Below are 27,857 nucleotides of genomic sequence, written 5' to 3' on the forward strand. Positions count from 1 at the left end.
CTGCTGTCTCAGCAGTGCATGGATATTCATGAAAACAACTCTGACACAATTAATTTTAGAATTGTTCTTAAAGGCAGATTATGTCAGAGGTGTTGTAACAGTTTTATGGAATTTAAGCTAGCAGTGCGCACTTGCAGCCCAGAAGGACAACTGCATCCTGGGCTGCATCAAAAGAGGTTTGACCAGCAGGTCGAGGGACGTGATTGTGCCCCTCTACTCTGCCCTTGTGAGGCCCCACTTGGAGTGCTGCATCCAGGTCTGGGGCTCCCAGCACAAGAAAGATGTGGAGGAGGGTTGCAAAGATGATCAGAGTGCTGGAGCAGCTCTCTTTCTCTATGAAGGCAGGCTGAAGGAGTTGTGGATGTTCAGCCTGGAGAAGAGAAGGCTCTGGGGAGATCTTATAGCAGCCATTCAGTAATTAAAGTGGGGTTATAAACGAGATGAAGATTGACTTTTTACACAGGCAGGTAGTGATAGAACAAGGTGGAATGGTTTTAAACTGAAAGAGGGGAGATTTAAATTAGATATTAGAAGGAAATTCTTCACTCAGAGGGTGGTGAGGCACTGGCACAGGTTGCCCAGAGAAGCTATGGAAGCCCCATCCCTGGAGGTGCTCAAGGCCAGGTTGGATGGGGCTTTGAGAAATCTGGTCTGGTGGGAGGTGTCCCTGCCCACGGCAGGGGGAGATTAGGACTAGATGATCTTTAAGGTTCCTTCCAATCCAAGACATTCTGTGATTTCGATGATTGCTATTCTGCAGTATTCACTTACAAACAGTTATTTACACGAATGCACCTGCCAGTAAACTTAACTCAATGCATTATTTAGGATGCACATAAAGGATTTCAAATACAATCGCTGTACATCTCTGTTTTTAAGACTGGAATTGCATTCATGCAGAAACAAATGAAAACTATAGGCACAAACTAAATTGATTTCTGTGAATGTAAAAGCATCAAGAAGCAGAGAAAAACATATTGTCATGGTTTGATGAGCCCACACAGCAGGCATCTTGAAACTCAACAAGATTTTCAACTCTACACCTGTGCAATGACAAGAATTCAACAGTATAATGTTAATGAGGCCAATCATACCAACATAGAGAAAGAACTTATAGATGAGTCAAAGCAATTTTGCACTGTGGTAAGTGTGATAAGCCCTCTAAATTCAGATGATAGCTCTGCTGCTGAAAACTTCAACATTCAGATAAGTACCAGAATCATGATATTTCTATAGCATTATGTCTTGCTATTACTGCTTCTGGAGAGTTTTAAGAATTAATTTTTGCATGTAAGTGCACACATGCAAATTTTGAAATAATAATTTTAAACATTGCTAGCAGTGGCAATTAAGCTACTAAAAGCTAACTCTGATGGAAAATTTCTATCCTAAATTCTTTCACTAAAAATACATTTACCACTGAATTCAAATGTTCAAACTTCTTTTCTATTCCTGCCTGAATCCAATAATCAGTCTAGGAAATCTTGGTGGGAAGTCCAGCAATCTCATGTTGCATTAGAATATTGTATTTTAAGTTTTCTCCGTCTTAATCAGCTCTTTAATCAGCTCTGTCTTAATCAGCTCTCTTCTCCAATCTGTTGTAGAGCTTCAGTGAAATATCATTTTGACCTTGCTGTCATTTAATTGTTTTGCAAGAGTATATATAACCATCCAGACTTATACACATCACAGTGTACTGGTCTTTTCTTCAATCTGCAATGAGGTTGCCATGTCCCTATCCATCATGGGCGACAGAGGTTGTCCTGAGAGCCCAGTCCACAAAGAATAGGATCATGGTACATACAAAGAAAAATTCCCATGAGGTAAAGCTTCAGCAAAACATTAAGACAAAATCTGAGACAAAGACAAAGAGTAAGCCAGGAAGAAGGATTTAAATTTGGTGGGAATTAAATGTTTCAATTAAAAAGTGTAAAATCAAAAGAATATGAACTCAATTTTTTCAGAATTTTCCAGTTCATGAAAAAAAATCAAGTGCTTTGGTTTTTGTTTTGTTTGTTTGTTTGTTTGTTTGTTTTGTTTTGTTTTGTTTTTCAATTTAGAGAAGAGAACATTTCTGAAATATCAGATTTTCCCTCAGGATAGATATTACAGTTTTTAACCAACACTCTTAAGAACCAGATAAGCACAAGATCTGGATCAGTAGAGAAGTACTCTCCACAAATTGTGGTAAAACACCTTTAAGTGGCAGTATGCTTTTAGCACTAAGGTCTAAAATTCCTCTTTTAAGTAAATAGAGACTCATAACTGAGGTGTGTTTAGTATAATAGTTTCCCCAGCAAACCAGTCATTGTTCACAGTAACCACATAAGAACATATTGGACCCCCCCCAAAAGAAAAAAGTCATTGACAGTTGTGAATAAGAGATTTCTGGAGATCTGTAATTTGAATATATCACCTCAGAAGTACCAGTTTAAAAAAAAAAAATGTCTTAGAAGACAAATCCTATAGTTTTAGGAAAATTGAACTCCAGGTAGCACAATGCCTCCACATGATTTCTCTCAGAACTGTGTGTGCTGGATGACCGCTTGTGCCATACTAACTAAACTCTCAGCCTCTTGTGCCAATAGACAATAAGGTTCCTCTAAAGTTTGGACTGGGGTCGCCAGCAGATGCTGGCTCTCCATCTCCCACTATCGCAACCAGTCATGAGAGCAGGATGTCAATATTGCAGCAATGATCTGAGGCAGCCAGTGTCTACCCAAAGAAATGGGGTTCTCTGAGCTCCTATCTGGAGCAAGCAGAGTGCTTCTGGGTGATGACCCTGGGGCAGAAAAAGCTTGTAAACAATTAGAATTTAAATTATATTTCATTTTAATTTTCTTTAATGACTTTAATGATCTTTTTATGATTTTTAGAATTATTTTAAAGATATTTAAAATAAATTAATGATTTAATTTATCGATGCTCAAATTCTTTCAGGATTACCTAGATATCTCTAACTGAAACATTAACAATAATAAGAATATTAGTTTTACTATTCTATACAATCACAGGGAATTTTAAAATGTGAGACAGAAGGAGACAATTAATTTAAGACGGCAATGTGACTTTGATTACAACATTAATGCCTTGATTTCAAGCTTTCACCTGACCAAAAAAAAAAAAAAAAAGTCTCCTAGTACACAAGTCAGGCAGAAGCCACACCTTGAGGAGAGAACTGAAACTTATTCCTGCCACCCAAACCCTTTCTGACATTTTAATTAACAAAATTAGTAAGGGAAGAGCAGAGATTCTTCCCGCAGTAACACATGGTTATGGGTCCCCTTCACCTTCACTTGGGGCCCACAAAAACTTAGATTGCTAAAGATTTCAAACATACTTATTGAAAATCAAGACAAGATGATAAGCAGGGTTGGTATACCTGCAAGATTCCATGTATACTTCAGTACTCATGAATACAGCAGAAATATTTGTCATCCTCCTCCAGGATAGCCACAGAGCCAAAAGCCAAGGAAGACAGAGTGGACCTGGCTATCTTCTTCCCAGTTCATGTAAGGATGGAAAAGGAGGGGTGGATTTGGTTTCCAGAATGGATCAAGAAAAGTCCCTAAAGTCCTCAGATGAGGTCATTCCAAATACAGCACATTCTTTGCATCTTTCCCATCTTCTGGCATAACCAAGACAAGGCTATGTAACCACTGAAGTATTCTGTAATCAATTTATCTTTTATGTCTTGTACTATATATTTATATAAAATACTGTAATGGTCAATTGGTGAGTTACAGTTAAAGAATACAACTTCTTAATATGAGACCTTCAATTAAAATAGTGTTCATTGTTTTCATGGATAAATGTTTATAATACCTCACTACTTTTTGTATCTTCATATCTTTATATGATGGGTTTCATATCTTCATTACAATATGTACAAAATGTACATAATTACTTAATTAAAAAATTATTACTTAATTACAAAATGTAATATGTCATTACAATTGTGTCATTACAATACAGTGAACAAAATACAGAACAGATACAAGTTCAGGCGGAATTCACCTCAATAAAGATGTCTTTGTTTACAATAAAATTCCAGATTAAATGTACGTGGAATTCTAATCTGGGAAAGAGGTCCCTGCAATTTTATAGTTAAATGTATTTAAACTCTAAGCAATAATTTAATAAGAAAATAATTTAAGTAATCAGTTAAAATAAATCTATTTTTTTAATTATGTAAATTCAATAGTATGTACGGATGGTATCATCTGGATACAACAACAAAAAAAAGATAAAATGTTTAATAGGTATTTTGTGTAAAAAAGCAAAATGGTATATTCCTTTGCAGCCTTAAAGTAATGAAGTATCTTTATCTCATTAGTTACCATTATTGGATGAATAAATCCTAATTTGCTATTATTACCAGAAAACTACTAAAAAGGTTTTGTTGTTTGTTTTTTTTTTTGTTGTTGTTGTTTTATAATCTAGAAGATCAGCTAAACTAACAATCAAAGGTATTAAGAGAAGTCAAAACCCATATGAAGTATGAACCCATCATTGATAATGTTCTTATAAACATTAAAATAGCAATTTTGCAGTGAGACTTCAGGAGAGTAGACAGAACAAATAATAAATTAACCCCAGATTTGTTTATCACATGGCCTGTCATGAATTCTAACAAAGGATGCAAGCAACAGTGCATTCAGGGATAACAACACAATTAATGTCCATCTGTGTGCTCTGGGGAAAGCAAAGATTCTCAGACGTGGTTAGTTTTTTTGTTTGTTTGTTTGTTTGTTCTAGTTTTATTAGTAGTAGTATTTTTAATATCCCATATTTGATAAAAGAAAGTATCCATAACACAATTTATATCTGGATGTTTCAGAACCAGCAAACACACAGATTTTCTTGAGAAGATACTAGGTTTGCATGCAGCTGCCCATGACTAAGGTACAACCTCTACATTTATCTCTCTTTGTCACTTTCTTGTTCCTTCTAAAATAGCCAGGATATGTTCCAGATTCAATGTTACTGACTCCTTTCCTAGTCTCCCCTTCTTCAGCTGCCTGCTTTCACCATCACCTGGGTTGCTATGTGAGAAAAAGATAGAGGAGATTTTCTTTGTATTACACCATGCTGAGTCTTCCAGACAAATGTTTCCAATGAGAAAGGACTGAGGAAGACTAAACAGATGGCCTTGGACAGATAATCAGATAATTTTCAAAGCCATTTCCAGGAAAGGATCTAACAGAGAAAACAGAGGAACTCAGGTTTTAGAAAGAATAACAAGGTTTTGCAAGGGGAGCAAGATACAGGCCTGCATTCTCGGAAGAGTGAGAGTGCTCACAGGCAACAACCACTTGGTACTACTTGTCCCTGGTGGCTGCTGTCTGCTCCCTGCAGGGTCTTTAGCAGTGTAGAAAAAGCCAAATATCTCTTTGTCGACACACTTTGTGCAGTTTCTGGAGAGCAACAAGGCACTGACACCGTAAGAGTGCTGTGCTTTCAGTAAGGTCTTTGGCTTGCCTAAATTGTTTGCCCAAATTGTTTGCTAAATTTGCTCTGCAAATAAGAGCAAAGACAAACAGTTTGTAAAGGTGTGTCTTTTGCTAGAAATAATTTGTATGGCAGGTATACTCTTGCTTGCTGACTCAATGTCCTGGAAAATGGCCATACCTCATCCTTTCATCTTTAACTCAGGGAAGATCCTCTTCCAGGTGTGTTACCCTGTGCTACATAGCTAGGTAATCCTTGGCCAACCATGCTTCCAGAACAAGGGTGTTCAGCTTGCTCACATCACCCACCAAGAACATGGCAGAGGAATGCTCTAGTAGCCTCTGGTGAAGGGGGCTGGTACTCAGGAGGCACTGACATATGCCAAGCCTACTTAATGTTGTGTCTCATACAGGCCTGCAGGGTCAAAGGGGAACACTGAAAGACAAGCAGTCATTATCTGGCCATGGAGCTCCTTGAGTCAACCTTGAGCTAGGATCAGGGAGGGCAGGTGAGTTCAGGGATATGGTGGGTGCTGGAAGAGTCCTGAGAGCACACACAAGCTCTGCAACCTTTTCTTCCTCCCAACAGACTCAGCTGCTGGTGCTCAAGGTCAGCTCTGACTGCTGGCTTGGCTTTTCCTCAAGGGCTCTTGTGAAACAGAGGTTAACAGCGAGAGCAACTAAACAGCATACAAAGCACTTTAAGGGATACAAAATAATTTCTGCATGCTACTATCCTAATACAACTGTGCAAACTGTATGTCATAGAAACATCTCATGCTGTCAGTTTTTGTTACTGAAATTACAGTTATTGGCACTTGACCAGATTAATAAGGACATTTTCTCTTTTCATTCTATTTTTTATTACAAAAAATCAGATGTCAGATGTTCTTCAAAATATTAATGCTTCACTAGATAATAGTCAAAACGAAGTTTATAAAGACTTTTCCTATTATCTTTTTAATTACATGCCTTATGATTGGCTGCATATTCCAGCAGATAAACTTAGTGCTACACATCAAAAAAGGAAAAAAAAAATCAATTATAATGAAAATCACATAAAGAAAAATCCTAAATCTATTACTACTTTACATCAATAAAATCCAATTAAATATGTTCTTGAAAACTGCTTTTCGTATAGAATTGCTTTTTGGCTTATAGCTTTTATTTCAATTTCTTCGAAGAACTATCCAAAAAGAATCTGGGGAAAAGAAACTGATAGTGAAGACCATTGCGCAAAGGCTAGTTAGAAAAGGCAAGGACAGCTGGTTAAACTATCTAAATTCTTTTCTTCAGGCAACAGAAAACCAGTTAAATGAAATATGTGAAACATACAGGCACGGTTCAAAACTGAAATTACAACATTTTTAAGATGGAAAAAAAAAAAAAAAGTAATTGAAGGGTAAGAGTGGCATCTGGTGTGTCTACCTCAAGATTAAAATTTCCTAGAGGAAAATTGTGAAGTTGTGTAAGGTTATTGATTAAAATAGCCAAAGATACTTCTCAGAATCTCGGTCTTACTGTGTGTTGAAATTTTGCCCATGGTAGAAGTCCAAACTCAATACTCTAAGTAATTAAATTACTGTGTGCAGTGGTTCTCCATACCAAAATGTCCTATGCCTTAATGTAACACTGTCTTTCAGTGAAAAGAATACAGTGGCAAATTGTTCCTGTCATGTTAAGAATTCCGAGTCTAGGAGTCTATTAGCACTGCACACCAAAAAATCTAATAGATAACAGGAAGAAGCTGTGTTGCATTAAACCAACCAATACAAAGAGAAGCATATATCAGTGAAAGATACTGCATTTCATCTCAGACCTTGACTTGTTTATATTCTTCAACAGTCACAGCTACCTTAATACTTTTACTTACTTTAAAAGAGCAGCTAGCAGACATGTCTACGGCTGAATGCTGACTGCTCTGAAAGGGCATTGCTGCGCACAATGGTTCTCACACCCACCCAGGATATTTGGATCCACAGCACAATGACAAGGGCTACTCTCTCTTCAGCCTCCCTACTGTTATGTCTTACCAGTAAAAATATTTGCTGGGTTCTTGTTTTAGTTTGCCTTAAATCACCCATACAAAGTTAGTACAAATTTCTTGGTAAGACTGCAATTACTTCTCCTCTCCAAAAAAAATGATCTAATTGAATGATTAGCCTAGTTAGACTGTCAGAAATAAATATTGAAAGGTGTTTAAGGACTGGACGGTGTTTAAAGACTGGAAGGTGTTTAAGGAGCAATTCCTTGTTTTTAATGACAGCAGTAAATGAGGAAGGAGTTGTATTTTCTCATAATTATCTAGAAATCTTAAGATGACATCAATAAATGGATTTCTTTTAAAGCACTTTGGCCTAAATTTCAGAAGCCATTTGAGAAATCAATTTCTTCACACCATTTTTTCCTCATTTTAATCCACTGTTCTGAATAAGCTTTCACACTGTTTTGTAACATCCTTCACCTGAATTGCATGATAATATGTCATCGTGTTGCGAGTTGCAAGACCTCCTATCTTGGAAAGCCTATTTAATACTGATATGCAAATCCTTGTACGCTGTTTTCAGAGGAGAACCGTGCTGAGTCTTTGTGTTGTCTGTGATAAAGCACGTGAACATGGAGATAGAAAATGAAATTTAGAGAGTGTATATATTTTAATAGTAGCCATTTTACCACTTAAAAGCCTCCATACTGTCTTCTTCAAGAGTTTATGTTTTTTTTTGTTCTGGCTTGGATGTTTTTGTTTGTTTGTTTGTTTACGCTAGATTAACACATTTTGCTTTAAAAATCATCATGATCTTCTGTGGGATTAATAACTTTTTTTTTATCATTTAACTCTCAAAACATGTAAGCTAACAATATGTTTTATATACCAACGGGATTTTTTTTTCGGAATTTAGGATTCCCTGCAATTGAGATTTAGTTATTTATTTCTGTGAGGGAGTACAAAGCCTGCATGTTTGTAGTACTGTTAGTCTTCAGAGGGAAAATTACTTAAGTCAGCTCATTAGACAGTTGTCAAATGTTCTGTGACTTTTATGACTTTTATTCTTTTGATTTGAGGTCCCTAGGTGGCTAGAGGTTCCTTGGCCACAGCCAGCAGTGGCAGCGATGGGGAACATCCTTCCCTTGTTCTCCTCACTAACCTACAGCAATGATGGTAAGAGACTTTCCAACATGCCAAAGGCCAAGGCACATTGTAAAGAGAAGGAATTCAACAGCCCAATGTCTTCCAAATGTTTCTAATCAATACTCACTCTGTTAAAGACAATGGCTACAATCAAAAGCTTGTTAGACTATAAGCATACGTTCATAGCATCAACAATCTTAAGATCTTCCTTTGTTAGCCTAGAATAAATCTTAATTAATTTAGATGTTCTTATGTAAATAGACACCCTAGTCCACCAGCACTTGGGTAAGGACATCTGAATCAATGCTTTTCACTGTAATGGGTCCTTGTAATCAGCAGTTTGTTCAGTCTCTTTAGGTGCAATTATCCTTGTTTCCTTCCAAGAAATGAAATCATAACCTCCCTGTGTGATCTTATTAAATAAATCTATTACTGTGTAGTATGTAATGTTATAAAATACTGACTGAAGCTTTCAAATTTCTTCTGAACTTGATATGTTTTGTGGTTTTTCTTTTTTTTTTTTTTTTTTCTGAGTAGCAAGGCTGCTAAAGTACCCATTTTCTTTCAAGCCTTTCAGCTAGAATAGTATCTGCCATAGCGCCTTCTGGAGTACTTTGTTATATATCTAAGAGTTCATTCTGCTTTATTGACTTGTCATAAATCCAGTTAATCTCAAACCTTCTACACTTTTTTAAAAGTGTACACTTTTTTTTTTTTAAATCTGTTAGTTTATGTTTGAATTCCATGCCTGAAAAGATAGTCAGATGTTGTTCATCCATATATCCTCAGTTGTTTCCTTTATTTTTGTGGGGAATTTGTTTTTTGTTTTTTTACATTTGGGGAATTTTTCTAAAACAATATAATTTATTACTGCATTACCCAATTGTCTATACCATTTATCTTCTTGATCTTTTACATTTTCTTTAAAACATTTTTGAAAATTCACACATAAATCTTTAATTTGTAAGGGAACAGAGGCAACCATATTAGTTTGTGTCTGCAAAAACTGAAAGTTTTGATCCACAGTGTTTTAAATTAAATATACCCTAAAGTATTCAGAGCAAGTGACTACTCCTATGGACAGAGGTAACTTGGCTTTCCTGAATATTTGACTTACAGGATAAGCCAGTCCTGAATTTGTCATGATAAATCAGTTCTTGAAGCTGAATCATATGACACAGGCTAGTAAATATAGTCCATAATTTTCAAATATCATTTGGATCTTCCCCTGCACTTGAATCAAAATAAATTTCTTTTCTAAAAATTTTCCCCAAATCCTAAATACCTGCATAACAATAAAGAAACAAACAAACAAAAAAAGACAATCATGAATGTACAAGAGCAGGGTTAGAGTAGCTATTCCTATAAATTTTCACTATGAAAGATTCTGGATTAGAATATGTCTGCTCTTGTCATCCATCTTTTAAAATAAAATAACTATGTTTAACTAATAAAACTGCAAAGTGGCTGGCTCAGAGACATTATGGATCTTGACTGTTGTGTTCACGTATTTTTCATCATCATCCTGCAAACTCAGTGCAATATCTATCTTTCATTATTGCTTGTTAAAAAAAAAAAAAAAAAAAAAAAAGCCATTTAATAGTATTTATTTTATTGGTATGTATTTTTTTTATTGGTATGTTTTTTTCCAGTATGGTTTACCAGTTCATATTCTTTTATTCATTTTTATTTAGGGAACAAAATTACATTACTGTGACATATGCCCTGTCAGTATTTTCATGAACTCTTAAGAATTTATTATAAGTTGTAATAATGTGTATGGATATTAACACTTTCTTCAACTCTTTTTCAGACCATAACTCTGCTCTGCTCCACTGGGATTTGTTTTTCAAATGTGAAACTTGTGAGCCTTTTCATGCAGATTTGACTCTCCCTGCACGTCACCAAAGTAATACAGCAGAAAACTAAGGTTTAGCAGTATCCAGAAGTGAAAGATTTTGCTTAAACAAGAGCTTATTTTCCCAGGGAGGTATGAAATGAAGTATTTTTAAATATTTCTAGAGTTCAAAAGAGAAGAATTTCCAGCCTTCACTGGAATGGCAGTAGAAAGTCCAAAAGTCATCAGACATTAGAAAGTCTAAAATCCACACAACCAGTGGTGTTCAGGAAAAAAGTTTATTTGACATTTATCTTAAAAAAAAAAAAAAGGACTAGATTTCCACTCTGCAAATGCAGATGGCTTCATGCATATCTGAAAGTGAGAGATGACACTTTACTATCTACTCAGTGAACTTCTCTCTTTATCTTTTATATTACAATACTTTACTACCTATTGTGCTGTGTAAAAAAATTAAAATTTAACCAAGGCTAGTGCTTGAAAATGTCTTAAAAAAAAACTTTCCAGCTAAGAAATGATTTTCCAAATCCAAAACAAGAAATGATTTTGCACCAGACTATATTTCTATTCTCTACTCAGATGTTTTATCATAACATTTATATAGTGGCATTAAAACAGATTTCATAAAAATTTTAAAAGTAGTCACTTGTAAATACTTTTTTTTGTTTTGCCCATGTTTTCCAAACTTTGTTGATTCAAGTGTAGAAATTGACATTCATAGAGTCATAGAATCACAGAATCACAGATGGCATTGGAAGGGACCTTAAAGTCCACCCCTGTCATGGGCCGTGATGCCTCCCACTAGACCAGGTTACTCAAAGCCCCATCCAGCCTGGCCTTGAACACTTCCAGGGGTGGGCATCCACAGTTTCTCTGGACAGCCTATTCCAGTGCTTCACCAACCTCATAGTGAAGAATTTCTTCCTCCCATCTAATCTAAATCTACCCTTTTTCAGTTTAAAAACATTCCCCTTGTCCTATCACTTGTCCTATCCCCTTGTCCTAAGACTACCTCCCCAGCTTTCCTGTAGACCCCCTTAAGATACTGAAAAGCCGCTGTAAGGTCTCCCCAGAACCTTCTCTTCTCCATGCTGAACAACCCCAACTCCCTCAGCCTGTCCCCATAGGAGAGGTGCTCCAGCCCTCTGATCACCCTGTGGCCCTTCTCTGGACTCATTCTAATATGTCCTTGTTCTTCTTATGCTGGGGTCCCCAGAGCCGAATGTAGTACTCTAGGTGGGGGTCATTAAGGCCAATATTTTAATATATCAAAGTTCACAAGGTATACTATTTAGCAAAATTAAGAATAGTGTTAAACTTTGAATGTTTAGAGTTTCAAGAAATTTTTTTTACATTGGTAATTTCTGTTCTTTCAATAAAGACTCAGATGTCTAACAGCTTCATTTTGCAGTACTGTTTTTCAGTCATCATTTTTATCTTTGATCCAGTCACCACAAGACTGTTTATTTCTGTATGATAATGCAAAATAAGCCTTGATGTCAGTTAAATAAATTCAGATTTGTTATTGTCATGCTGTCAAAGTGGTAGATAGAGAGACATGAATCAACATTTATCTTTGCCAGTTAAATTCAGAAAAAAAACTAAGGTGCCTATGATAGTTTCTCACTATCAGCTCAGAATATACTTTGTTTTGATTGAAATATAGGTCATGAAAGAGGTTTGTTAGCTAAACATTTTGCTACAGTCTAACTCCAAAACATAACCTGAACAATGTGTTTGGCAGATTATTAAGAATACACATTATCCTTCCAAAAATACTGGCAGCCCTTAGATATGTTTATCTTTGAATTTTGAGGAACTTCTTCATTTTTTTTTCTCCTGTAGGCAAGATATGTTCACCGCTGTACTTGAGCAGACTAAATTCTGAACAGCTTCACAATATAAAACCTTCCCATTAAATATTTTTGTTCCTATATGATGAAATGCACATACCAGATTCTTCCAAGTTAGGTTTATAGTACTGTTAAATAGTGCTAAAACACTGACAAACCAAAAAATAATAATAATTTTGAAATAAGTGCAGAAATTTGCTACTTTACAGCATCCTCAATTATAAATGATTAGTTTACTTTACAGCATATTTCTTCCAGAAATCTTCATTACTAGCATTTACTAAGGGTGCCACTTAAATACATTCATTTCTGAAAGACATCTTTACAGTGAAAGTGAGTACTTTAATAAAAAATTGAATGTTTACCAAAGAATGCAGCAAAGAAACAAGCAAACACAACTAAAAAAGATGGAAATTAGTAGTTCAGATAAAACAGATTTTATATGTTCACAATTTATTTAATTATATAATATTTCAAAGTCATTGTTCAATTCAAGACAATTATAAGATCCCAGCCTAAAGTTTTCTCTCAAAGTAGTCATAAATCTCTAACCAAAATTCAGACTCCTTCCATCTGTTCACTTTTGTTCTGTCCCACATATCTTGGAAGTACAGCCAGCCCTGGACCCTAAAGTAAGGTAGGTCTCCACTGTGAGCAAGAAACATTAATGTTTCCTCCTTTGGTTGCATGAAGACTTAAGTTTTACCAGCCATGATTTCTAAAAGATGAATCACTGCATATGTTGAGCATGATTTCTTATAGCAAGCCACTACTACTTCCTGGTCAGTCTACCAAGATACAAAACTCGAAGGCTGACCACAAAACTCACAAAATTATATTAGGAACTCCTTTTATTATTCAGGTTTATAATTATGATTTTTGTACTGCAACGGGGCTATAATCAGAGAGTCATATGTAGACCATCACTTATGGTCAGTCTTCTCACTGTTCATGTCTGTGCAGAACTGTCCCATCAGCTTTTCTTCTTCTGATATTTTCTGAAAGATCCCACTTGCTCAAGTGACCAAGATGGGTAATCTGCATTGCTGCAGAAGTATTAAGATAATTTTGGCTATATCTTCTTTAGTTTTGTTTTACAGGTATGTGAAAGAAACAACAATAACTCAAAATTCCTCTTTTTTTGGAAAAATATTTAACTTTCAGAATAACTCCGGGAATGTTTTCTGACTAATTTTCAAAATATCGTGAAATAGAAGGGAATAGTCTTGCTGTCTTAACAATAGAACAATGACAATAACTTAATTAAAAAACAGTGGTAAAGTATAAGTCATTGTAGTCCAAAATTACTGACTGTGATGCCCTCATTTTCTGCACAACTGAAGAACGCATATGTTTTCACATTTCATTTGAGAACATATTTCCCTCTATTGCATTTTATTAAATCTTGTCATTCTATTGTTGTGCAGGGGGAGTAAATTGCAAAGATATCACACAGAACAGAGCTGTTTTTGCTCTCCTCAGGGGCAGATATCAAGTTCAGTTTCTGTCTTGATAAATTCTTTATTTTTCCTTTTTGAGGGGGAACTGAAACCCATACATTGCTGCTATAAAATTCTGTTAATGTAGAAATGAGGTAGCATAAGGAAGTTTAGTAATGAGCTGCTTCACTGCTATGAAAGAAAACTAATGACTATCAAATGAAATGGGTTGGAGTGAGTCTATTCAAACAGCAGTTTGAGGAAAATGATTAAGTGATCAAACTCTTTTTGTAAGAGTTTAATTCTGTTTTCCATTTTTTTAATCTCACTGACACTAGTGTTGACTTCATTATTTCTCTTTATCAAAGGCTAGTTTAGCCTAGCATATCTAATCAGCATGCTCTATTTATTTAAGCATGCTGTTGTCCAAGAGTTATTGGGATCTAAACATGAGCTTAAATTACTCTGTTGAATTGAGGTATACCCATTCTCTGTGCAGTGGGGAAAGAGAGAGGTGAGGAAAGAGAAGGAGTGAAGAGGGAGCTATACACACACACACACATGCACGCACACACAAAAGGAAAGATTATAGATCCATGAACAGAAACATCAGTGTTAAAGACACTAACTTTTCCTTTTTTTTTTTTCCCCAGTGGGAAAAAAAAAAAAAGCAGCATAATTTTTCCCAGTATAGCAATAAAAAAATAAAATAAAAATCTTGTCTCTGTAGCACTTTGCCACATCAAATTTCTCACTGGATTTTTTTTTTCTTTTCTTCTAGCTCCTTCCCTTCTGTGGATGTGCTAAGAACCTACCCACAGCTTTCTACCAGGGCTGCAGCAGCTGCCTCTCAGCACTATGCAAACATTCAGTGCACCTGGAGAGGCATTTGGTTTCTCTTTCAATAGGAATTTCAGATTTAAGAACAAAAAAGAAAAAAAAAAAAAAAAGAAATCTTTCTGGAAGTTGTCAAAGCCTTTTGATATGAGAAACAGAAAACCAACCTGCTCATTGCAAAACTGGTAGCCAAGCTATTTGTCTGAAACAGAGAACAGCAAGATGCGAACCCCAGCTCTGTGTAGTCCACACCAAGGACATGAACGCTGATGCTACTCTTTCTCTAGCTGGCCAGAGATAAAAATACTAGCATGATTGTCACAGTTAGGTCTCTGAGTTTGAGAAATCTGTCTGACTCTGAGAAAAAAAAGCCCTGAATTTGTTGTCCTACATCCTGGTTTCTTATATCATACCCTAGTACTATGTTACTGGATACACTAATAGTGCAAGTTCTCAGTGTGACTGGAAATTCTATCCATCCATTTCAAAACATGCATACAATCATGACATGAAAGTTTCCATTTTTGACTTCTTCACCTGAAAACTCCCACTTAGCAATATCTATGGCACTAAATACATACTGTTTAACATCTCCTGCTTGAAAATTCAGCCAGTGCCATATCTTCAATAAATGCAGATATGACACAAACTAAACAACAGACTTCTTTATACAGTCATGTGCACATATGTATCTTACATCCCTCAGAAATGTTAAAGATTTTTTGAAAGTGACACTTTCTACAGAAGCTTCTGTTTTCTCAGGAGCTTTTTAGAAACCCCGTGTCTGTTGGCTTTCAAAGTTAAGCAAACTATTACTGGTATAGTCTTGAAAGTCTTTAATTTCATGCTGCTTTGTCTTCCTTCTAGCAGTCCTTAATTAAGGACATTATTCTGAAGCATTAGTGTCTGAATACACCAATGAAAATTCATTTAAATGACTCAGCTTCTGAGAACAAGTTTCTTTCTTTTTAAACAAAGAAGCACTAGACCTTCATGACTGCAGAAAAGCAGTAGGTTTAGCACAATCTGTTCAAGTTTTGTGAGCTACTTCCAAGCTTTACTGGCTGCCAGTTAGTCTGTAGCTTTCTCAATCTGCTGAAAACTAAGTGTAAGTCAATCTCTTTTGCTTTATACCCCACAAAGTTCATAAATCACAACTTTATTTTTGGCTTTTTTCTCTAGAGCAAACTGAATTCCTATAATGCTAATTGCTTCTCAATATCCTATGGAATGCTTACATTTTCACACTCAAAAAAAAACCAAAAACACTTTTAGTGGTGGAGTAATTCCCATGTAAGCAGAAAATATGGCTAAAATAAACCATTAGACAAGGTTTGTAACAACTGCCTTCAATCCATGACAGCAACATAAGGAAAACATTAGATCCACAAAGCGCTTCTCTTGTCGCTGTCTACAGAGTCTAAAGAGAATGGATTGTTTCATTTCCTGGATTCATGGATCCCTAATGAAGTATAATTGTATCTCCATGATGGCTTCATGGTAAGTGAAGAAGAATACAGAGGAAACCAGCTTCTGAAAGGAATGTTTCAAAATGGGCTGTTAGCGAGGTAGTTAGAGATATTCTTCTCACCACCATTTCTATCATCAGTCTCATCTTTTCAGAGTATACAGACATAGGAATAACAAACACATAACGCAATTTTTCTAATATATAAATATTAATCTGTTAATGTCTTGTTGCAAGCAAGTCATATTTTAAACATGATTACAGACTTTCATTAGCTTTCCTGAACTAGCAAAAAGTCAGCCTCAAATTCTCATGTTCCAAGTCATATTTTCTATGCTATCTTTCATTTTCTTCCTGAGTCCTTATACAATCAGAAAGGTCCTATATTGATCCAGACCAGGAAACCACTGTGTATTGAGGAGATATACACAAAGCAGCTAACCTGAGGAGGCACAACCCTGTGCTGCTCTGTGTTATGCTGCACATCCAGTGTGGCCTTCAGGCTATGTTGTGCTGCTCAAATCCTCAGCCGCAGGATGAGCTCAGCTCACTACAACAGAGGAGCCTGCAGGCAGCTCCCACTGGAGCCAGTGATCACACCACATACCGGGCCTTGTCTCTATGTGAAACTTTATGTTCTCATTGAAACATCCTTTATGAATACAGTTGTTTTCTTGTAAGATGATTATATATAGCTCGAATAACCAAAAATGCAGGGTTACCATCATCTGAAGAAATGTGAGATTTAGTCACTATCTGTATTCCTCTTCATATTCTGTCTAAGCAGCTATTTTATTAAGCCATTTACTTCTGAGCCTTTACTGTTGAGATCCAGAAAGAACCCTGCACTGCCTTTCTCTCTCTAACCCCTTCCATGTTGTTCTGTATAGAGCAGGCCCATTTATTAGTTCTGCTTCTGACTTATTTTTTCATTTCAAAATTGTAAATTATGGATGCAGAGAACAAAGCCAGGCCTTCTCTAACTTTTTTTTGGTTGTTTTGTTTTGTTTTGTATCTCCTCAGACAAATTAATTATTCTGTCTATGAGGCTATACAACAGATTTTGGAACTGAAACGAAGAAGCTGCAAAGCAAAAATGGTGTAAACTAGGTTGCCTTCTTCGTGACAGTGGATGATTAAGATCTCACACACTCACTTCGCTAACTGTGGCTCAGTATTTTCTTATACTGTGATAACTTAACCCCTTTTGATTACATCACTGTAACCTCAGACCCTCCTTTATACTGCTGAGGCAACATCAGGTAGCCTTAATGTGCCTCTACATGTAATTCAAAGGGTTTTTTGGACTCCCTTTACTTGACCACAAAATATAAGCAGACTCTAACATGAACTAAAGTCTGTCCTGAAACCTATTCTAACTGCACATTTTGTTTTCCTCTGGGGAGGAAGAGATCTCACAGAATTTTTAATAACCACAGCTCTTCCTTCACTTTATTTTTTCTTTCCTGGAGAAGGCTCAGGGAGATTTTATCAATGTGCACAAATATTTGAAGAGAGAATGTAAGGAAGAGAGAGCCAGGCTCTTCTTAGTGGTGCCCAGGGGCAGGACAAGAGGCAATGGGCACAAACTGGAAAACAGGTGGTTCCCTCTGAACACCAGGCAGCACTTATGTGCTATGTGGGTGCCTGAGCACTGGCACAGGCTGCCTAGAGAGGTTGTGGAATCTCCCCCCTTGGAGATCTTCAAAAGCTGCTTGGGCATCGTCCTGGGCAGCCTGGTCTGGGTGTCCCTGTGTTTAAGAAGGGAACTGAAGCAGATGGTCTCCAGAGGTACCTTCCAACCTGTGATTCCTCATCCTTGGCAGAATGCCAGGCTAGTCCCTGTCCTTCCTGTTTTACCTATCTTTTTCCAAGCAGAGCTGAAGAGCCTCAATGACCCTCTGTGGCGGGTACCCTCTGCTCCTGTACTTGGCATAAGTCTTGCTCAGGCTTGTGAGGCACAGCAGGCCTCAATGCGATGTCTGGGCTAGACAGCTTGCTAGCAACGGGGCCCCAGGGAGAGCTCATCCACATGAAATCTCTCATGGCCAGTAATGAAGGATTCTGAGCTTGACTACAAATCAATCACTTTATCTAATAAATATAGCTCCTCATCTCTTTTCCTGTCTATAATCAAAGGAAAAGTCATCTTGACGCCATCTGTGGAGTTCTGTGAAGCCTGACTTCTTGTCCCACTCCCTTTAATGGCTGTTGTTTATACAATATAGGCCTCAGATGATCAGGCCTCCCCTCTGATCACACCCAGGCTCTGTGGTATGACTAATTGACAAGGACATAATTAAGTGCTAACGGGAGGGGGACTGCACAACCCTGGCCTGAATTCTTGAAAATTACTGACCAAAGGACAGTAACCATGCAATCCTATAAATAGGAATCCCAAACAAGAAGTCTGAAAACTCCAGGGACTGCAGTGGACTGCCCCCTCAATCTCCCCCTGAGATGAGACGTCTCTCAGGGTACCCACAAGGGGATGTGCAACTCAGGGATGATTCCTCAAGGAACAAGCTCATCCACAGTCAAACCCCAATGAAAAGTAGGGATATCCCTGAGAGGATGTGCATCTCAGGGCTGACGCTTTGAGGAACAAGCTCACTCATGGACAAATGTCAACGAAGGAGTAGGGTGAGTAATTCATTTTAGGGGGTACTTTGGAAGCATGCAACTGGATTTAGAAAACCCCCAAGACACTGCAGTAGGTCTCAGGTGAACTTTGCCATTTGTGAATCTTTAACCAGTTCACTGTTTCTATTGTAGCAAATGACTTTAGATCATTGTGTTAATTGACTAATACTTACATACTGATTAAGTGCTATTAAAATTATATGATCTAATTTTGTTACTTGCTATAAAGGTATATAATAAATCCTTAATTGCTGCTACATTAGAGTTGTGTAAATCTAATTCCACAAAACCCTCACTCAGCAACTTATGGGAAGGAGAATCTTTAAAAGTCTGAAATTTAATGAGTAATGGGTTATCACAGTAAATCACAAATACATTTAGAAAAACTCATTATATTTGGTAATTGTTCCTAGCTACGTTGCCCAAGTATGCAGGAGTCACCTCTCTTGTCATGAAAAACAGCTACCTACTCCCATCGCAATAAATATTTTCTCATTTACCATTTCCTAGAAGCTAGATAAACCTGGTAGCCATTTTAGGGTGTTAAAATGTTGTTAGGTTCTAGGAGATGATCCCTCATGTCACATATTGCAAAAAATACATATGTATAAATTTCTTATGCAAAAATCCCATACATCAGTCTTGATGACAGTCAGAAGTGTTACAGGTTAAATGACCATAAGAAAAAGTATGCTCTCATCTCCCCACTCTGTTTAGAGTCACTAGAGTGAATACATGAAAGTACTATGAAAAAAGCATCATCATTCTGGCAACTTAGAGAAAACCTGCATTTAAGAAACAGCCACACCCTTTCAAAATCTTTTTGTTATACAGCTATCCCATATGACTGGTTATATTGAGATTCTTAAGTGTACCTGAAAAAAAAAATATAGTGTCATATATCATTTTATTATTTTGACTTTTACTTTTACTTTTTCAGAAGAATTATGGTTTAGTTCTAAGGACAAACCATGCACACTAACCATCCTGTTCTTTGCAATACTTCTTTGTAAAGCATACTCTGCCTAAACCTCTCCAATTGACTCTGTAGCACAGTTAAACTTCACTCCTTTTCAAACACTTTGGAGTTTTCCTTATTTTGTAGAGAATTATGGAGGTGTCTCTGAGTGAATCAAATTATGCTCCAAAAGCTTTTGAAGAGAAGTTCAGTCTCTCCAGGCATTCCAAATTCTCTTCTTCAGGCTGAAAAAGCTAAAGGAAAGGTTTAATCAGGTTCGATCAAAAGATTTCTCTTCCAGTATCCAGATTTCCCTAAGCACAGTAGAACTGCAAGTATGAACATTAACACTGTCAGTAATGTATATATTTAAAAGGAAAATAATTCAAGGGGATTTTTTATTTTAGGAAATATGTGTATAATCTACATTTATAAATCCACACATCTAATTCAATGCCACTATACATCATCAAATTACTAAATGCTTCTATAAATCATGACAATTTCAATAAAATGTCACACTTAGAATTCATAGTTCAGAGACATAAAATGGAAAATAATAGAAGTAGACATCATAGCCAATCATGAAAGTAAAAATGTGAACAGACGGTGATGGGAAAATAAAAACCGTAAGTGCTTCGTTACAGAAGGTAATTTTTGCATTTCAATTTTTGTTGGCTCAGATCATTTTGACGTCCCTCAAGATGCTGTTTTGCTTCATGAGATTCTGGTTCTATGGTTAAGATCCTACCATGCAAACCCCAGCACCCCACTGAAGTCAAAAGTGAACACCACAGCTCATGTCTACAGTTTGAAGAGTTGGTACCTTTTTTGCTGCCTCGTCAAATAAAGCAATTCCATTAATCTGAAGGAAAAAGCTTCTTAGCATTGTGGTGGTTTATTTATTATTTATTATTACTTATGAGTAGATTTATTAGTGAGCTGAAATTTTGTTTTAAAGGATACAGAAATGTCTGAAAAAATGTTCCTGAAATATTTCAACTACGTATTTCATACATCCATTTATATGATCAAAAACTTTGACATCTTAATGTTCAGGGTTTTTTTTCAAACTATTGATATATCATCACGCCAAGCTTCTATTGCAGTGCTTCCACTCTCCCCATGGAAAGATCACTATAGCTAAGTGTTGTGGTTTAACCCGGCTGGCAGCTAAACACCACACAGCCGTTCGCTCACCCTCCCCCCTCCCTCTCTGGGATGGGGGAGAGAAACGGGAAAGTGAAGCCGGTGAGTTGAGATAAAGACAGTTTATTAAGACAGGAAAATAATAATAACAATAATAATAATAATAATGATAATAGTATTACTAATAATAATGCGTATGAAACAAGTGATGCACAATGCAATTGCTCACCACCCGCTGACCGATGCCCAGCCTATCCCCGAGCAGCCGGCCCCCCACCCCGGCCAGCCACCCCTATATATTGTTTAGCATGACGTCAGATGGTATGGAATACCCCTTTGGCCAGTTTGGGTCAGCTGTCCTGGGTCTGTCCCCTCCCAGCTCCTGCTGCACCCCCAGCCTGCTCGCTGGCAGGACAGAGCAAGAAGCCGAAAAGTCCTTGGCCTGGTGTAAACACTGCTCTGCAACAATTAAAACATCAGCATGTTATCAGCGCTCTTCTCATCCTAATCCAAAACATAGCACCCTACCAGCTACTATGAGGGAAGATTAACTCTGTCCTAACTGGAACCAGTACACTAAGTCCAAACTCTGTTTGTTTCTCCTCAATCCTGCAATGTTATCGATTCATTTCTGTACCACTGCCAATTATTTGCACTAAGGTATCCATTTTCAAAGAGCACATAAACTTCAGTCTTCAGATTCTCTTTTGTAGCAAGATCTCTCTGGCTATGTGTGGGAGATGCTTTCACTTTTAGCTATCTGGTTTTAGAAATGTCTAAATCTGAGAAGAGCAGAGAACTAAAAGCTTTATTTTGTGTCAGTGAAGGCTGTAAGTTACCAACAAAGCTGAAAATTCATTTCAAGGTAAATCTCAAAACCTTAGCTACCAAAACTGGCATTTATTTCATTAGAATATTATTGACAGGTGTATCCTCTTGGTGAGATGAACTGTTATCTGCCTGCCTTTACAAACCAGTTTGAATGTAAACCAAGCCTTACAACCAGCTTTGAAACTGGATTACAGTATACATGCTATGTTGGTCTTCATTTTACACATAAAGTTGTATGCCCTAGTAAGCCTCTTTAGGCTTTTAGCACTCCCATCCAAAATATTAAGTAACTTCTACTCCTCAGAATGATTATCAAGGACATCATATTCTCTGAACTGGTAGGGCTTACTTAAAATCTTGACCTTTCCCTTTCAGCTGAAGCAATTTTTTTTCCAATTTTTCAAGGTCTTCTTCATTGACTGGCTTTTAATTATTTAAGTAATATCATGACAACTAACAAATCTCATGTGATGGGGTATCCTGGTTTTGGCTGGGATAGAGTTACTTTTCTTCCTAGTAGCTGGTGGTATGGTGCTGTGTTTCGGATTTATGATGAGAATAATGTTGATAACACACTGATGTTTGAGATGTTGCAGAGCAGGGCTTACACATAGCCAAGGACTTTTTAGCTTATAATGCTGCCCTGCCAGCATGGGGGGTGGGTGAGGGGACGGAACCAGGACAGCTGACCCACACTGGTGAAAAGGATATCCCATATCATATCGCATCACACTGAGTGATAAAACTGGGGGGCCGCTGCTCAGGGTCTGGCTAGGCATCATTCAGCAGGTGGTAAACAATTGGATTGTGCATCACTTCGTTTGTATATTCTTTTATCATTATTTCCCCTTCTTTTTTTCTGCCCTATTACTATATTTATCTCAACCCATGAGCTTTTTTTTTTTTTTTTTTCTGATTCTTTCCTCCATCGCATTGTTGTAGGTGGGGATTGAATGAAAGGCTTTGTGGTATTTAGCCAGGTTAAACCACAATGTGAAGAAAAAATTAGAACATTTTCCCCACCACATTTCATGTTGTAAATAATCAAATTTCTGTAAGCGGAGTTGGAGCATGGCATATCTAAAGCAGAGATGATTAGTAGAGCTCCAGTAAATACTGATCATCTCTGGTTTATATATGCCATGCTCCAGCAACAACCAACGTCTCTATGGCTGAATGATTGGAAGTCTGGGACCTAAGTGAGTATTTCCTATTTTCATTGTTACTTTTTTTTGCTTAAGTAATGTTTCGTTTTTTTTTAACATCTATTTCTTCAATTTAAGTGCCACAGTTTTGGTTTTTTTGTTTGTTTGTTTGGTTTTTTATATTTGTTTTGGGGTGGTGCTTTTTGTTTGATTGATTTTACATTCAAGATACTTTGCAGATATTATGGAATAACTTCATCTACTAAGCTCAATAATTTCACTACTCAGCCAAGATACTTACAGCTTTTAAAGTAGACACAGGAGAGTTCTCTTATCTTTTTTTTTTTTTTAATCACAACAGTAAAATATTGGAAATTTTAATAAAATATTCTATGTTTCCTTTTAATTGTTTCCTCTCAAAACATGCTGCCTTACTTAGGTAAACACTTAAACCCTGCTAATAGCAGAATTTCCAGAGAGTTGTCCATGGTTATGAACCTGTTCAAATATGCTATAAACACAGAGCAAAAACATCATTGTTTTGGATTGAAAGCTTGATTTAACATCATTGTTTCAAAAATATATTTCAGTGTCTTCAGTTTGCTTTGTGATGGAGCTGGAAGGGAGAGAGATGAAGATGGTATTCCCCTCTGGATGGGGAACTCAAGGGGCATACAACCTGCTGATGGCACCATGTGACTTGGAAGGTTACCTGTGCAGAAAAACTGTGTGGGATATTTTCTGTATGGTGTTTCGCAAAGTAAAGTTTACAATTAAATGTGGGTGACAGCAGTCACATAAGGCAGTGTGTAAATGCCAGTTACTGCCTCATCATTTTTTCACAAAAATAACTCACAAATATTCTGGATTTGCATCTATAATATGAAATAGCTTAAGTAACTGCATGGCATTCTTCTCCATTAAAATTCAGTTGAGAGACATGAAGTGTAAGAAAAGGTCATGGTAACTTTAAGGTTATTTATCCTGCTACATTACATGCAGCATCAGCATGGATACTTGCTCTTCAGTGTTATTGAAAATAACCATGTTAAGCTACAGGAGAGAAAAGAAGATGCATAAACTCACTAGAGTATAAACTACATCTGAAAGTACATAGAGATGAACTAGTTACTCCCAGGAAAGTGGCAGAGCCTACACAAACATATCTTTACCCAATATCTGATTGAATCCATAACCTTATCTATTATATTCCATAAGAACACTGTTCATCATTTAACTATATTAATCCAGAAGTGATGTTATTCAGCTATGTTATATTTATATATTACTGTGGAAGTATATTTTATATAATGTACAAGTATAACCTAATTCTTATTTGCCCGTAACTTGTTAGCGGTTCAGATGCATACAAAATATTTATAGTTGCAACTAATACTTCATGAAAGCTCTCTGCATCTGACAAATTCTTAACTACTGAATGCAACCAATTTCCATATTTGGTTCAATTTTTACTGTAGCTGACTTTTCTAGCAATTCCCTAAATTAATAATAAATATTAAACTTGCTGGATTTCTTAAAGATTCTTTCTCGGTGTTTCAGCTATGAGTACTTCATTTTGTTTGTAATTAAATTAGCATGAAAAGCTTAATAATTTCAACCATCTTGTCCTCTGAATCATAAAATAATATGTTTTTAGTAGAAATGTTAGATTATGAATCACTGAAGGATTTGGGCTCCTTTTCAATTTATATACACTGCTTGCACCTGGAATATCAGGTAAGGTACTTTTTCAATGCTCACTTGTCTCCTTGAAAACACCTGTATATGCCAAAAGTTCTGCTAAGTAAAAAATGTTCTTTCATATTTTTTTTTTTAGGAAATCTCCCTTCTGTCAAATGGGCCAAGGAATGACAAATTCTCTTGGATTTTAAGCAGTCATGCCCTCACTCTTTTTTTTTTCATTAATACTGGAAATTATATGTAACAATAAGTTATGTGAGACTTCATTTCAACTGAAACTTGAGGAAGAAAGTGATAATCATTGGAACTGCAAAAAGCAAAGTGCAATGACTGCCAAAAGAGTTATATATGTTACATGTTTGCCAGAACATAAAATCTATCTAAAGGCAGTGGGGATGAGATGTTTAGCTCTGTGAAAGTGAAGGCAGGTCTATACAAAGATATCCTTATCTGAAGCTAACTGAACTGCCAAATGTATCTCTATCTTTTAGTGTTGTTTTATCATATGTTTTATCATATCTTTATGATATGATATATATGCAATATATACATGAATATATATCTATACAATGATATTTTATATATGCATACAATAAGGTTATTGTACCTCATCTGAGCCTAGATCTCAGTCCCATAAGTAGCATCTCTTTACTGTTACTAGTGTTTCAGCCATGTGAATAAAAATGAGGAGAACATAACTGTCATTGTGCAGGACATTAGTCCAGAACCTAAAGGTGTGTTTCCTTCAAACCAAAAAACTCTGATGTATTTGAGGTAAGCTAGATAACACATCTTGATAGCAGATGAGAGAGAAAAGCTTTGACATCAACTCTCTGAGGCAAAAGCCCATCAGGCAGTCATGACAATCAGCTCATCAAGCAATATTTCTATTTTGTGACTTCTTACATGTACTGAAGAAGGAAAAGAAATAAAATAAACATGTAAGTCCCACTGAAGCTGGGTGCTCAGTTCCTTAGGTCTCTAAGGGAAACTCTATCCACAAACAAAAATAATATATATATATATATATATATATATAAACATTCTGACTTTGTATTATGCAAATGAGATAAGAAGTGGCATTCTAACTGGTCATGGCTAGTAATAGTATTCTTCTCTTTCTACAGTTCACCAATTTTCATGATTATTCCTTTTTTTTATTAAACACACACAAAATATTAATGACAGAAAACAATTGATGAAGCAGGGGAATGAGATGTTTACAAATGCAGCTGGGGGAAAAAAAAAAGGGGGGAAAAAAATAAATTCTGTCTGATAAAAGTCAATCCTTGCATTTCATTTTGAAGCAAAACATGTGAATCAGTGTGGCTGAACTGTCAGACATTAATTGTTCCAAAAGTCTAATGACAAAGGGGGAGAAGTGCCAGAAATTCACATGATTTATTATCTTCCTACACTTCAGTTTCTAGCAAATGTACAATCCCAGAGAGATTCTCAACCACTTCCTGACAGCCCCTCAGCAATGAATTAATACACAAGGTAAAAGGAAATTTAATGTAGAGTATCAGAACTGATTAATGGAAGTCGTGTCAGCTGTCAGTCCTCTGCAAACTAATTAGGCAAAGCACTCCAGAAATCTTGGTGATGCATATTAAGGCTGCCAGAAACTTTAAAGTGGATTGTAAAAAATAACGGTAGGTGATTAAAAAAAAATACTTGGAAAATGTTCCTTTGATGCTTAATATAAATTTATTTGACCAACTGATTTCTGCAAAGAAACCAGGACATTAGTCCTCATACAATTCATTCTAATGATTTCTGATTTTCCTAATCTCTGGAGTAACTTTTTACTTCCAGGTCTTTGTTTATATCTTTAACTGAGGGTTAAAACACTACCGCAGTAATAAAGCCCAAACAATTCTAGGTGAAATCCACTGTTTAAGAACTGATGCCAGGATAAACCAATCCATTCACCACATGCCAAGACCACTGAAGATTGAACGATTCTGTCTTGAAAGAGCTCCCCTTTAATCAATCTCAAAATCAAACTTTCTAGACATCGACATGCTCTTGGCCTTGAGCCATGTCAGGGATGTTATGTGAGAGGACAGAGTATGCCAAGGGAAAACCTTAAAAATTCTTCATATAGACAACATATAACATCTTACAAATGTTTGGATGTCCCTATATGCAGGAATGTCTAGACCTGGAGCAGCCTTGTTGTTGTTGCATGTCCTATAAAGCATCAGTGAATCTTTATCTTTGTTGGAGCCTTTGTCACAATACAGAATATTCATGAGCATTATTCTGTCAAAAATAAGGGGACTCGGTTCAGTTCTACCGTCTCTTGAACAGTCCAAGCTATTACAGTTGTACCAAGTACTTCCATAGCATGACATCACCTCTGTTGTCAAACAAAATCACCTAAAGACATTTTCTGTAGGGAAAGCTTATCCATGGGGAAGTGTGAGACGTCAGACCTCACTGCATGTGCTAGCTATGAGACAAACTGGTGTCTACTTATTGCCTTTATTTTTTGATTTTGTTCTACAGATAGCCCAACAGGGGGCCCTTACTGCACTACTGGAGACCAAAGCCAAATTCAGTGCATCCAGGCAATCTGTATTCTTCTTCACACCATGCTTCCCAATGAAAAACAGTTGAAGTTCATGGGTGTTTTGAGCTAGTCAGGCAGATGGCCACAGGCCACTTCCATCGCTCTGAAAATATTTCTTGATCTGTTTGATATTTGCTCATTCCAGGCTTGGCTCAGCTCAGCCCTTGAATAGCCAAATCCATAACTTTTCTAGTGTCATCCACTGCTACAGAATATTCCCAGGATTTCTCATGGAAGATTCTTCAGCCTGTTTCCAGTCCTTGCTCATCAGTCAGGTTCCAGATGAGACAAGGCAGCCGGCATATGGAAAACCGCACATGCTCCTGATGTACTTAGAGACAATGAGGGACCATACCTCACACCCAGGTTCCAAAGCAAACATGCTCATCAGTCTGGTCTTGCATGGTATGTCAAGCCCCATTTCTGCTTAACCTTCTCTAGAATGTACACTTTATGTTGCACATTTGGGAAAGCTTTGAACATAGAGAACATACCTCAATGAATGAGCAAAATATTTTCTTGTAGCTCGTTTTGTCACACCCCTTTTTTCATCCCCAGATCTCAATCCTTTGTTTATGCTTTTAGTCCTTCTTAAAGAGATGATTAGACCACCCCTTAAAGCTATAGTTTGTGAGCCCAGCTCCAAATTCTATTTCAGGACACCTCAGGTTCACAGTCACTGTAGATGCCAGTCTAGAGGAACAGAGAGACTCCAGTTATCAGCTTATTGTTCTGTGATTTTCAAGGGAGCTTCTCACACAGACGGGGATTGTCAGAGGAACTAACTTCCATGAGGCGGTACTCTGGGGACACATCC

The 27,857-nt window shown here is 36.7% G+C and overlaps 1 protein-coding gene and 1 long non-coding RNA gene across 3 annotated transcripts in view; one reads left to right on the plus strand and one right to left on the minus strand.

Annotated features, from left to right (window-relative positions):
* The window catches only part of LOC308178468, a 26,782-nt gene extending 6,261 nt beyond the window's left edge, over positions 1–20,521 (plus strand). The window contains exons 2-3 of the long non-coding RNA XR_013939785.1: positions 1–18,678; positions 20,320–20,521. The exon at positions 1–18,678 is cut by the window's left edge and continues 5,336 nt beyond it. This is a non-coding gene — a long non-coding RNA (uncharacterized lncRNA). The remainder of the gene's footprint in view (positions 18,679–20,319) is intronic.
* The window catches only part of LOC308178440 (uncharacterized protein), a 51,773-nt gene extending 30,727 nt beyond the window's left edge, over positions 1–21,046 (minus strand). For both annotated transcript variants that reach the window (XR_013939763.1, XR_013939764.1), the window contains exon 1: positions 21,015–21,046. The gene's annotated coding sequence lies outside the window, so the exon portion shown is untranslated. The remainder of the gene's footprint in view (positions 1–21,014) is intronic.
* Positions 21,047–27,857: the final 6,811 nt, after the last annotated feature.

This window comes from Anser brachyrhynchus (genome assembly GCF_964034855.1).
Source record: "Anser brachyrhynchus genome assembly, chromosome: 1".
NCBI lineage: Eukaryota > Metazoa > Chordata > Aves > Anseriformes > Anatidae > Anser > Anser brachyrhynchus.